Below are 13,950 nucleotides of genomic sequence, written 5' to 3'. Positions count from 1 at the left end.
TTAATTTACCACAGGTGGACTCCAATCAAGTTGTAGAAACCTCTCAAGGGTGATAAATGGAAAGAAGATACATTTCAAGTCTCATAGCAAAAGGGTCTGAATACTTTTGTAAAAAAGGTACTTCTGTTCTTTATTTTTAATACATTTAAAAACCTGTTATCCCTTTGTCATTATGGGGTATTGTGTGTTGATTGATGAGGAAAAACATTATAATAATAAATTGTAATGTAACCAAATGTGGAAAAAGTCAAGGGATCTGAATATTTCCGAATGCACTGTAAATGAATGTGATAAACTAATAAAATGTTATATGCATAGAGTATAAATTGCAGTTTAAAGAATGGAAAACTAAAACATCACATTATTATCTTAATCTGTAAATAACCTTCAAGTTGAAAGCACATTAGATGAGGGTTGAGTGGTTCTCTCTGGCCTGTAAAGGTGATACCTACAGTATGTGGCTACAGTACTCTCACATAACATGCTCATCTGTGTGTTATTCCAGACAGAGAGGAAAATGAACTGAACACAACATGAGCAGCAGCTCACTCAGGCTCTGGGAATACACATCCTCATTTCAACACACATGTTCACCTCCATCCTACACACATGCACACACCACAGATACACCGCCTGTGCCTGTGTAGCATCCATTCCCTCTGAAATAATAGGGACAGCAAAGGCTGTTTATCCTACCAAAGCAATACAAGGTAAATTAAATGAATGTCAGAGCTAAAAGAGCTAATAGGAGTATTTGTCTTCGTCATATTGCCTATTTTTGCACTATATCATGTGAATTAAGTTTTTTTCTCTGCCCTTCAAAATCTCATTACAGTCCCCAGAAAATTCATAGCTTTTAAACTCACTCTATTTATTAATATGTTTGTTCTTATTAATCCTTACATCTTTCTTCTGAAGGCAAAGTCAAACTGTTATTGTACAAATAGCTTTTTTCTCACCCCCATAATGTTTCAAAATATGTTAAATGATTCATCTTCAACAATTCAGATTTTATTCCTCAGGATGGCTCTAATGTCAGAGAAAACATGTTCCAAGCAGTTGGCCAGAGAGAAATCATGCATTTTTACATTCCCATGCTGTCAGGTGCTCTGTCTGGAGACACCTGCGCAGGTCTGTATTGTTGCTGAAGCTTCAAGCTTCATGCACAGACAACGCATCCGCCCAAAACATTGTCCGCCCTTTTAATATGACGAATCTCGAGGGGAAGAGCTTGAAGGTACAGACACCACCACATCAACCTCTGGTTTGGACACTGCATTGAGTGTAAAAAGGTGAGTGGGTTGTGATTAGTATATACACACATACACATCGAAGTGTTAGAGAGCCTAGATCAGGGCAAGAGCCTCCTTCTCCACCAAAGATTAGTTTAGCTGATAACTGTTGAACTTCTTGGAGAAGTATGCCACAGGACGCTCAATTTCCTGGCTATCTGACTGCAGCAGAACCAACTTGATCAACAGTCTTCCATGAGGGGAAGTGGGTAGGAATCAGGTTGTCACACTTAACTTTTGGTAGTCTGTGCAAAACCGAAATGTTCCATCCTGCTTATGAACCAAAAGACAAGGTTCAGCAATGTCATTAACAAGCATATACTGAATCTCAGAGTTTAAATGTTTATGTTTCTCAAATGACACACAGTAAATCATTGCCGGATAGGTGGGGCATCACCAACGTCAATATCATGATTTATCAAATGGGTACGAGAAGGCGTCTGTAAAACTCATGATCAAATGGACCAAGCTCGGCACTACAAGGAACAGACAAGTGTCCCAGCAGAGTATCAAAACTACCCAAAGACGGAATTATTTAACCGTCCTTCCAGGACACCATCATCTGGGCTAATCAGCTACCCTTCACAACAAACTGCCACCGTGGGTGAAACATAAGGATCCAATAACAACTCAGGTCTTGAACTCGTTAAAATAACAGGTTAGTGTCCCCTGCAGGTAAAGGCAAGTCTGAGGCAACAGAGGATGGAATAGAAGGACATGCATAGTAAGGCTTCAACAAGTTCATATGACAGAGCTGTGTAGCCTTTTTCCTTTGAGGAGTTGCAACCACATAGTTCAACTCAGAAACCTGACTTACCACTGTCTATGGTCCACTAAATGTAGCCTGAAATGGAGAACCAACAATAGGTAACAGAGTGAGGACTTGGTCACCAGGACTGAACTGGTGGTGATCAGCTCGTCAGTCAAACAGTCCCTTCATCTTACACTGAGAAGATGTTAACTTTTCCTTATCCATTTCCCCAGTTGCATACAGGCGTCGCCTGAAGTCATTTACATAAGATGACAGATTCCTAGGGGGCTCTGCAGCACCCCGGCCATCTCGTAAAATGGCTAGTGGACCACGTACGGTGTGCCCAAAAACTAGGTTGTTAGGGCTAAATCCTCTGCTTTCTTGTAAAATCTCTTTAAAATCTCTTTAGCTATAAGCAACAACCAAGGCAACCCCTCCTCCCAGTCTCAGTCCAAGTCAGTGCAATAAGCATGCAACAATTACAAGGTATGATGGAACCGCTCCAGGGCTCCCCGATGGCTCCCAAAATTGTGTCTGATGCAAAGGTGGCGTAACACCTGTGTGAACATGTTAAGTTGGAACCTTGATCACTTTGAATAATTTTGGGTATTCCAAAAATAGAAATAAACTGAGTCAATGCCCTAACAACGTACTTGGTTGTTATGGTACGGAGTGGATATGCAGCGGATAACAGGTCACTGGGCACATAACTGTCAACAGGTAAATACTCAAAAAAACACCTTTTAGTTGGAGACTCTTCTTTGAGCGTGGTGGAATTATTCTAATCAAAGGAGAGACTTTTAGATTTCTTCAAAACAATTTAACTTTATAATTGAATTACTGCAGTAATGGAGCTTGTCAACTACACACCGATTCGTTGAGAGCCCAGCCAGCAGGACTAAGCCACAGCATTTTATAGTAAAGTCCATCCTCCTGGATTTTCATGAAAAATCACAGATGTATGGAATAGGAACTTTGTATTGTGGGTCAGACCCTGATTTCTACACGAAGAGAACAGTCTTTACAGCAGATACTAATAATTCACAGCAAACAGTATCTTTTATAGGAATCCTAACCTTGTGATTATTATCCATACTGAATCTCCACCCTGGTACCTCATAGAACAGAAACATCAACTCATGCTATGGAATGCGGTCTTGTTAGGTTTATCACCCAAGGCATACATCTTCTCTCAGCATTAAGCCCCCAGAGGCCCATTCTCAGTAGAACACACACAGATGAGTGTTCTAAGAACCCCCTATTCTGTTGCATAAATTAACAATTTGATGCAATTACAGTATTTTAACAATCTTGTAATTTCTGTTCTCACACGAGTCACACAAGTGTATTGAAATTACTTCAGAACTATGCACACTTTGAAGAGGTGTGTGGCCACTTGGAGACACCAGTTAGTCCTCCCACTCAAACCCTTGTCATCCTTTAATTTTTTCTCTATCAACAAATGTGGGGAAAAGTACAGTAAATGCAAAATGCACATCAAATCAACTGTGTAATATTTGGTTTCAGTCTTGTGTCAGGTGAACTTTGAGTGCTCATTTAGACTTTTCATCTAGTAGAATTTGCTGCACACTATTGAGAAAGATAATTGTCATTTGAGAATTTCAAAATGAACAAATGGCTTGAATCAATGTAATTACACATTAGATGAACCATTCTCTGTAGGATGAGCCTAGTATGCTGATATTTGTTTGTTACTGCATTCATTTTTACTAAACATTACATTTTAAATACTATTTAGTGTGATTAATACACAGTATGCATTTTAAGTAGGTTGCGGTTGAAACTGTAAAAAAATGGATAAATATTTTAAACAAATATTATCTTGTCAAGTTCCTCCTCCAACCTCCCCCGATGAGTTTTGTGATATCCTTCTCCCAAAAAATAATGTAAAATTATCTGAGACACAAAAAAAAATATTGAAGGTCTAATTACACATGCCGAACTATGGTTGGCAATTGATTCATTTCAAAGTGTCGGACACACAAAAAGAGGGGCTGATTTCTCTCACCTACTGAAGCAGGAGCCAGTAAAGAGACCCAGTCTCATTAAAAATTGGAGGCCCCTTACCCTTCAAAGTTACGATTCAAAAATATTGGAAAAATGGAATGCTCATAGAATTTAAAAGGTCCTATCGGACATTATTCATCACAATCTGAAGGGATTCTTCAAAGGCAGGCATATTGGAGACATGAGACAACTACTAGAAATAATGGAAAACTATTAGAATGTAGGGAAACCAGGTATAATCTTTATTGTAGATTTTGAGAAAAGCCTTTGATACAATACCTCTAGAATGTGTTTATAGGTGCATGGATTCTTTCAAGTTTGTAGAATCTCTCATAAAATGGGTAAAAGTAATTTACAACAATCCCTTATGTAAAATAATAAATAACTGTTACTTCTCTGAGAACTTTGAATTGTCAAGCGGCATAAAACAAGGTTGCCCCCTGTCACCATACCTATTTATTATGGCCATTGAACTGTTAGCTTTAAGAAATGTATCTAATGATAACATTAAAAGGGACAAAAAATGTATGGATTAGAGGCAAATGTGTCAATGTACGCTGATGATTCAAGTTCTCTCTTGAGTCCTCGACCTTCATTGGGGACCTGGGAAATTTTTTTAAAATGTATGGATTAGAGGCAAAAGTATCAATGTACGCAAACAAATCAAGTTCTCTCGAGTCCTTGATCTTCAACCATGAAGGGCCTCATTGAGGACCTGTATATTTTTTCCAGTTTCTCTAGACTAAAACCTAACTATCATAAGTGTACTACATTATGGACTTTAAATTGCCATGTGGTCTCCCGATGGTGAAGTTGATGTGCTTGGTGTACATATCCCAGAAAAGTTTAGCAACCTTGCAACCAATAACATTGGTAGAAAAAACTTAGCAAAATAGATATATAGAATCTTGAAACTGTGGAGAGGGAAAAACTGAATGAGAAGATTAACCTGATTAACCCTTCCACACGTACCATCACACGGGTGTTTAGAACACTCATTTAGAATGCTCGTTTAGAACGGCAGTTTCGAATGACGCAACAATCAGCGTTTGAGCTGGCCACACTTTTTTCATAAACTATTTACATAAACACAGTCCTTTCAAAGTTATGTCCAGAATGTCAGCAGTTTATTTTTGGATGCATCGTTCAGATATTCACAGAAGAAGATATAGCATAACACAATCATCCTAACCGGAAAAATGTAGGCTACATTTGTCCTAGCGCTGAGGAAAGATTGACCCAACACAAGCAGTCATATTTTCTAACTCTCGGCTGACGTAAACTACAATATGAATTAGCTAATAGCAATTACTATATATAATTAATCACATCACGGGTGAGCTCACCATTGATCGAAATAACTAGGTAAAACACTTTATAGAAATCGAAAGTAATCTGACAATTAGTTTCAGCGCGCAGCCATGCATTTTTTCCTCACAGAAACCGAATATAATAAGAGAAGACGAGATGAGTTTGGTCTGTTTGTAGTATGCATGTTGAAGGGGTGTGTCATCTACCTTCATTCGCATCCCACCATTAATTTCCGGAATTCCTCAAAAAATTTGTGAACTCTTACTCACCTCATTTTGTTATAACATCTTTGGTCAAACAGACGTGAATCCCAGAATGCATTGTATGTCAACAAACATGGCTACACAGCTGGAATTAGCTTAGCTCATCATAATCAGTACAACCTTCAAAAAATTATTTTACACACATAATATGTGCCCATTTACAATCTGTGCAAGAACCGGAATGCATGAGTTGTCACCTAGAATTGAAAACATGTGAATAAAATCGTAAATACACAAATAATTACCACAAAAAACATTTTCTGATAGTGATTTATTGATATAAGTGGCGCGTGCCGGCAGTCAACCACGTAACCTCCCACTCTGCACCATTCAGTGTTGTTGTTTATGTATGTAGCTAGTGAGCTAAGCTGTAGCATTAACAATGTCTTTCAAAAGGAGACAACTCACAAATGTGGTAATTCTGGAGATTTTTTAAAATTCTGACAATGAGTCTGAGTATGAAAGTCAGGAATCAGATTCTAACAGTGACAGTGAGGAGCTGCCCCCCCAACATTGTAGCCATTGAGAACCCTGAATCTGAATTTCCCTTGTAAACTGAGGAAGTACCAGGTCCCTTTGAAGATGATGGTGGTGATGGAGGCAGACCGACAGTGGATGAAGTACAGGAGTTCTGTGGTAGCTGGAAGGCCACCAGTCATTTCACCCCACCTGGCACTGCTGTCTGCTTTGACGCCCCTTGCCATTTCCAACTGAGGCAGAGTGCTTCAAGTTGTTTCTGACAGAGTAGCTGGTGGGAGAGATAGTTGAGGAGACCAATCGCTAAGCCTTAGAGTGTAGTGGAGAATCGGATCAAATCAAACGCATTACAGAACTTGTGAAATCAATTTGGCTTTTAATACAAGAGTATAGCAAGCCGGGATGGTCCGCGGAACACACCTTTCCCAGAGCCCTGGCTCCAGTATTTATCCACATATTGCATATGAGCCCATCCCACATGCAAAATGAGTTTACAATTCCAATCCGTGCATCCTGCTTGTTCAGCTCAATAACGCCCATACCTGCTTTCCGTCAGATTATAATGATGACAAGACCCTTGCTTTGTTCCTGCACTTTACTAAATGCATTCTTTTGTTTGTGTATTATCTAGGATCAGCAGACTGTGTCTCCTCAGTTTCTAGCATGTCCAGCTATACTAAAAATACTATACATTTCTCTATTTTACAGCCCTATGCTTTGGCTCTGCACTTAGCTCAATATGTTCCTTTGTGTGACTTTATCTCAGAGCAACAGACTATGTGTCTTCTCTGTTATTCCTTCTGCATCTCTACGTCCTAAAAATATGCGAACTATGTCTATTGGTCATCAGTTAGTCATTTGACTGACCCCCTCCTTTGTATATCCCTCTGGCCTTGGTATGTCCAGCTATCCTAGCACCTGTGTCACCTTCCCTTCATGTAGTCTGTTTTTAGTGTTCAGCTATTCTATATATCTTATGCATTTGTCTATGTGTTGTATTTGCACCCACAAGAGCTACAGGAGAAGAGAGAGCCAGGAGTGAGGGGGAAACTCGCAAAATGGGTGACAACCACAATTAGTGAAATGTATACCTTCCTGGTGACAGCCCCTCTCATGGGAATAGTAAAGAAGAACTCCCTAAGAGAATACTGGAGCACAGATCCTATGTTTGCTCCCTTCTTTGCCTCCCTCTTTTCCCAAGATCGCTTCCTAGTTCTGCTGTGATGCCTGCATTTTGTCAACAATGCTACTGCCATCCTAAGTGACGTCGTTATACAAAATAAGAAATGTTCTTATCAGCCTGACATCAGCATTTGTTCGGGTCTTTGTGCCATACAAGGACCTATGCATTGATGAGTCCCTGATGTTATGGAAAGGTAGGCTTGTGTTCCGTCAATATATTCCCTCTAAATGACACAGGTTTGGAGTCAAGTTCTTTGTCATGTGCAATGTGAAGACAGGATTTGTACAGGTTATTATAGTTTACACAGGGTCCACCACTGACATCAAACATTATGAGGGGCTTGGGGTGTCAGGGTCCGTGGTGATGACCATGCTGGCTCCTCATCTCGGCAAGGGACACACTTTGTACGTGGACAATTGGTATAGCAGTCCCACACTCTTCCAGCATCTGCTCTCCAACAGCACAGGGGCCTGTGGCACAGTCAGGTCGAACCTGAAGGGGATGCCGGCATTCGGATGCGGGAAGATGCAGAGAGGGGAGGTGGAATTCCAGGAGAACAGTCAACAGCTGGCAGTAAAGTGGCATGACAAGCGAGACGTCCACGTCCTCTCCACTGTCCATACAGCAACCATGTCGGCCACAGGGAAGGTGGACCACCTGACCGGAGAGAGAAAGATCAAACCAGATTGTGTGCTTGATTATAACCTCAAAATGGGGGCCGTGGATAAGGCAGACATGATAAACAGCTTTGTGGAATGCACATGGAAAAAAACAAGTGGTATAAGAAGATATTTTTCCATCTGATCGACACTGCTGTCCTCAACGGTAGCATAGTTCACCGCCAACTAACAGGTGAGATGATTACTGAACAAGGTATTTTTGTAATTGGATGTACAGTTCACATACAAATCCATTATGCAATTATAGTGACAATATCTCACCCACCTACCCACTGCCTCATCATCCTCTAACTTTCCTCATCCTCCCCACTCCCTCATAGGTAAAGTAATTACCTACAAAAAATACAGAGAGAACCTCATGAGAGAGCTGCTGGAGGAGCACCACACCCCTCGGCGCCCATCCACTGGGGGTCGTCCTGCTGTAGACAATCCCCTACGCCTCACTGCACGACATTTTCCCTGCAAAGTCCCTCAAACTGCTTCTCAAGGTAGTCACACACGGAGGCATTGCAAAGTCTGCCTGTCTGGCGCCAGGAGAAGTAAGCAGAGGAAGATGACAATATACATGTGTCTAGCTTGTGATACACCTCTATGTATTTCACCATGCTTTGAGGAGTATCACATGCTCAAGCATTATTGAGCACATCTGCAGCAATAGGTTACTGACCTGACATGACAGGTGACCAGCCATGATACTATGCCTTAGAGATGGGGGTGGAAATGCAGTTGTTGTTCAGTCACTGCATGGATATTAAATATGGGTTATGCATATTCCGTTTTTTGTCCTCTAGTAAAACAAGTTGTTGAATCAACTACCAGTACTGCAATAAAATAGATGAATATTACATATTGTCAAACGTGTTTTCTTGCTGTGTTTTCATCCAGTACAACTGTTGAGGAGTGTACGTTAGCATACAAAAGCTGTCCTCATTCTTCAGCTCCAAAGATGTCCAGCTCCAGTTATGATATTGGCAAGTAATGTTTCTGGTTTCTGAAAGTACAGAATAAAGAAGAATTATTCATTAGAATACAATATAAGGATATAGCAATAAAACAATACTACAAAGAACATAATAAACACTGCTATAAAACAATAGTTTATTGCATTGACAAAATCACAGATTTGAGTTATAACAGTAAGAAACTAACTTTTGAGCTCCACAAGGGGGCAAGGCAGGGCAGAACAAACCATGGTCATATTTTTTATTTAATTAACTAGGCAAGTAATTTAAGAACAAATTATTATTTACAATGATGGCCTACACCGGCCAAACTCGGACAACGCTGGGCCAATTGTGCGCTGCACTATGGGACTCCCAATCACAGCCAGTTGTGATACAGCCTGGATTTGAACCAGGGTGTCTGTAGTGCCATAGACCGCTGCGCCACTTGGGAGTCATAAGGCCAGGGTAGCTTCAAAATACAACACTGTCACGCCTTGGTCATTGTATCTTGTGTTTTGTTAGTTGTTTGGGTAGGCCAGGGTGTGACATGGGTTTATATGTTGTATTTCGTATTGGGGTTTGTATTAATTGGGAGTGTGTATTATTAGGGGTGTGTCTAGTTAGGCTTGGCTGCCTGAGGCGATTCCTAATTGGAGTCAGCTGATTCTAGTTGTCTCGGATTGGGAACCGTATTTAGGTAGCCTGAGTGCGCGTTGTAAGTCGTGGGTGATTGTACCTGTCTTAGTGTTAGTCACCAGATAGGCTGTATTTTGTTTCATTCGTTTGTTGTTTTCTTCTTCCGTTATTTCATGTACCGTATAGCTTCATTAAAAGTCATGAGTAACCTACACGCTGCATTTCGGTCTGACTTTCTACAAACAACAGACGAAGATCATTACAAACACAAGCTAATAGTTTTCTGACGCAACTAGCATTGTTTTACAGAGCTAATAGAATAATGTAGTTAGGTAAGCATGATTGACAATAACACCATAAAGGTTATAAAATGTGTAACGTTACCTCACGTGTCCGCGGTGATAAAGAATATACACAAATATATTATGCTCCATACATACAGTACGCTACAATAGAAATGTGGAATAGAAAATGTGAACACATGTGCAGATCCTGTTCTGACGGGAGATGAGCAAATGTCTGCAGACGTGAACTGCACAAACAATTGGGAAGTTCTTGGGGAATTTTGTCCGTGTCAGAAATGTCCCAAAAATGTATTTATCCGCAAAAGTAAAAATGACTATTTTTATGTGAATGAATGAGGAGGCGGAACACACCTAAATTCAAAATGTTTTTAGAAAATAAAAACTTGTTTGAAAATCATTTGAAATTGAAGTTAAAGCAACCTATAAATATAAACAGGCTGCATGCTTTAGTTTGAGGGCAGCGCAGATAAAATGTACTGTTTACGTATCAATCACATTCTGGAATGGAGAGAACATTCTAACATCACGTGCATAAAAAACTCACGCTGGGGCGACCGTTAGAGATATTTGGAACTCACGCATGAAAGGGTTAATTCTCTAGTGATATCGCAGTTTACTTACAGTGCATTCGGAAAGTACTCAGACCACTTCACTTTTTCCACATTGTTACATTACAGCCTTATTTGAAAATTGGTTAGACATATATTTTTCCTCAATCCACACACAACACCCCATAATGACAAAGCATTTTATTGCATTTTTGCAGCATTGAAGGTCCTTAAGAACACAGTGACCTCCATCATTCTTAACTTCATATGGCTGCAGGGGCAGTATTGAGTAGCTTGGATGAAAAGGTGCCCATTGTAAACGGCCAGCTCCTCAGTCTCAGTTTCTAATATATGCATATTATTATTAGTATTGGATAGAAAACACTCTAAAGTTTCCAAAACTGTCAAAATATTGTCTGTGAGTATAACATAACTGATATTAGAGGCGAAACCCTGAGGAAAATCAAAGCAGGAAGTGGCTTCTATTTTGAAAACTCCATGTTCCATAGCCTCCCTTTGCTCCATTTAAAGGGATATGAACCAGATTCCCTTTCCTATCGCTTCCTCAAGGTGTCAACAGTCTTCAGACATAGTTTCAGGATTTTATTTTGAAAAATGAGCCAGAACAATAACATCGCATCAAGTGGTCACATGAGATTTGCTTGCGCAACAGAATTTGGACAGCCATTGTTTTCCCCTCTCCTACTGTGAAATACATTTGCGGTTGATATATTATCGATTATATATATATATATATATATATATATATATATATAAAAAAAACAACCTGAGGTTTGATTTAAAACGTTTGACATGTTTCTGTGGACATAATGGAAACCATTTGGAATTTTCGTCTGCGTTGTCGTGACCGCTCTTTCCTGTGGATTTCTGAACATAACGCGACAAACAAACAGAGGTATTCTGGATATAAAAATCATCTTTATGGAACAAACGGAACATTTGTTGTGTAACTTGGAGTCTCGTGAGTGAAAACATCCGAAGATCATCAAAGGTCAACTATTAATTTGATTGCTTTTCTGATTTTCGTGACCGAGCTACCTGATGCTAAGTGTACTTAATGTTTCATCGTGCGATCGATAAACTTACACAAACGCTGACACGGCAGGTGGATGAACAAAAGGCTACGCTGTGTTTTCCTATATTGCCCTTGTGATTTCATGAATATAAATATTGAGAGTAATATTTATTGGATGTAGGGCTATGTTATTCAGCGGTTGTTGATGACACTTATCTCAATAGGAGGATTGCAGCCATAACAGGTTAAATGGAAGAAGTCTGGAACCACCAAGAGTCTTCCTAGAGCTGGCCGCCCGGCCAAACTGAGCAGTCAGGGGAGAAGGTTCTTCATCAGGGAGGTGACAAAGTTCCTGATGGTTACTCTGACAGAGCTCCATAGTTCCTCTGTGGAGATGGGAGAACCTTCCAGAAGAACAACCATCTCTGCAGCGCTCCACCAATCAGACCTTTATAGAGGGGCCAGACGGAAGCAACTCCGCAGTAAAAGGCACATGACAGCCCGCTACAGACCATGTGAAACAAGATTCTTTGGTCTGATGAAACCAAGATTGAACTCTTTGGCCTGAATGCCAAGCGTCACATCTGGAGGAAACCTGACATCATCCCTACGGTGACGTATGGTGGTGGCAGCATCATGCTGTTGGGATGTTTTTCAATGGCAGGGAATGGGAGCGTTCAGCTTCACCTTCTAACAGGACAACTACCCTAAGCACACAGACAAGACAATGCAGGAGTGGCATTGGGACAAGTCTCTGGATGTCCTTGAGTGTCCCAGCCAGAGCACAGACTTGAACCCGTTCGAACATCTCTGGAGAGACCTGAAAATAGCTGTGCAGGGGCACTCCCCATCCAACCTAACAGAGCTTGAGAGGAATGAGAGAAACTCCCCAAAAACAGGTGTGCCAAGCTTGTAGCGTCATACCCAAGAAGACTCGAGGCTGTAATCACTGCCAAAGGTGCTTCAACAAAGTAAAGGGTTTGAGGGTAAATGTAAATGTGATATTTCAGTTTTCCATGTTTTATTCATATCCAAGAAAGCATAGCAGTCAGACATCATTGTCCTTCTCCTTGTCGTGTCCCATGTATATATCGTTTTCTTCGCTTAGCTTTTTAAAATATTTTTCTAAACCTCAACTTCAAAATACTCTCCTGCAAACAGCCTCACCCAATGTGGTGTGGATGTAATTTTTTCTAAAGTATTTTCTTTACCTCAATCGGAATCCCACAACAGAAGATAGCCAGCTAACTAGCTTCTACCTAGTAGCCAGCTAACCACTGATAGCGGTTAACAGCTACCTGTAGCTCGGAGAGCTCTTTCTAGTTTGTACAATGCGATTCAATCCAGAGCATACTGGACCTATTTTCTTTCTGAACCTTCTCACCTGGATCATCGCAGGTCCCGAAGCAAGCACCAATTAGCTTGGAGCTAGCCCATGCTAGGCCCATCTCCCGGCTAGCTGAAGAGGTCCATCAGCCACTGCTGGATCCCTTTTATTGCTGGTACGGGGTACGGAACCCCGCCGATTCTTCATGACAGCACTACCGACATAATCTGCTTGATAGGGTTACTCAACTGGCTCCTACGTTGCGACGCCCCTGAATGTCAATCTGCTAGCCTGCTAGCTGCGGCCTGCTAGCTGTCTAGAGCATATTGGACTGTTAGCTGAATAGATCCATTTGCAAAATTGGACTGGACCCCTCTAAGACACGGAACCCTACTGATCCACCACATCAGGTCTATTGAGGGAACTGCACGAGGAGGCTAAAACAGACTTTTCTCAGTAGCGACGTTCCTCTAAGGCCCTTCTGCTAGCTTGCTAGCCCCGGCCTGCTAGCTGTGTGAATCGCCGTGTCTCCAGCCAGCCCAACCATTCACTGGACCCTTATCATCCCTCGGCTACGCATGCCTCTCTCTAATGTCAATATGCCTTGTCCATTACTGTACTGGTTAGTGATTATTGTTTTATTTCACTGTACAGCCTCTAGCCCTGCTCAATATGCCTTAACCAACCATTTAGTTCCACCTCCCACATATGCGATGACATCACCTGGTTTAAATGTTTCCAGAGACAATATCTCTCTCCATCATCACTCAATGCCTAGGTTTACCTCCAATGTACTCACATCCTACTATACCATTGTCTGTACATTATGCCTTGAATCTATATTATCGCACCCAGAAACCTGCTCTTTTACTCTCTGTTCCGAACGCACTAGACGACCAGTTCTTATAGCCTTTAGCCGTACCCTTATCCTACTCCTCCTCTGTTCCTCTGATGATTTAGAGGTTAATCCAGGACCTGCAGTGCCTAGCTCCACCTCTATTCCCCAGGTGCTCTCATTTTTTGACTTCTGTAACCGTAAATGTCTTGGTTTCATGCATGTTAACATTAGAAGCCTCCTCCTTAAGTTTGTTTTATTCACTGTTTTAGCACACTCTGCCAATTCGGATCTCTTAGCCGTGCCTGAATCCTGACCACCAAAAACCCTGAAA

At 41.0% G+C, this 13,950-nt stretch overlaps 1 pseudogene; it reads right to left on the bottom strand.

Moving 5' to 3' along the window:
• The window catches only part of LOC123989774, an 83,441-nt pseudogene that overhangs the window by 14,968 nt on the left and 54,523 nt on the right, over window positions 1–13,950 (bottom strand).

This window comes from Oncorhynchus gorbuscha, linkage group LG02, assembly GCF_021184085.1.
Source record: "Oncorhynchus gorbuscha isolate QuinsamMale2020 ecotype Even-year linkage group LG02, OgorEven_v1.0, whole genome shotgun sequence".
Lineage (NCBI taxonomy): Eukaryota > Metazoa > Chordata > Actinopteri > Salmoniformes > Salmonidae > Oncorhynchus > Oncorhynchus gorbuscha.
This window is presented reverse-complemented; position numbering and strand designations above follow the sequence as displayed.